Source organism: Bos indicus, chromosome 15 (assembly GCF_029378745.1).
Source record: "Bos indicus isolate NIAB-ARS_2022 breed Sahiwal x Tharparkar chromosome 15, NIAB-ARS_B.indTharparkar_mat_pri_1.0, whole genome shotgun sequence".
Classification (NCBI taxonomy): Eukaryota; Metazoa; Chordata; class Mammalia; order Artiodactyla; family Bovidae; genus Bos; species Bos indicus.
In genome coordinates, this window is record NC_091774.1 from 43,698,099 (window position 1) to 43,698,597 (window position 499).

Below are 499 nucleotides of genomic sequence, written 5' to 3' on the forward strand. Positions count from 1 at the left end.
CCAATCATGCCCCCTGCAGTGGAAGCGCGGAGTCTCAACCACTGGACCTCCAGGGAAGTCCCTCTAAACCCATTTCTGCCACCCTGTGACCTTCACAGGTAATAGCTGCCAGCTGAGTCTTAATTTCCTGAAATTCGGTGGGTTCGGCTTAGCCTTTATGTTTTCCAACATCTCCAGACAAAGCACTGTCTAGCTTCTCCAGATTCAAGACAAGTTGTCTAACTGGTGCAGATTGGAATCAACATCTGCCGTGAAACGCCAACTAATTACTCCTGGCCACTTCCGGCTGCCGGGACAAAGGGATTCAAGTGTCTAGGACCGCACTTCCGGATAGTTTGAGATGCGCGTTACAAGCCTGAGCCCGTGAGTCACACCGGCTGACGCCGGTGCCATGACTGCGCATGCTCCGCGCAGTCACGAAGCCGGGTAGGGCAGCAAATGGGGCGGGCGGGGACCCTGACTTGTCTCGCGGTTACTGGGTGGGAGAGAGCGCGCGAGC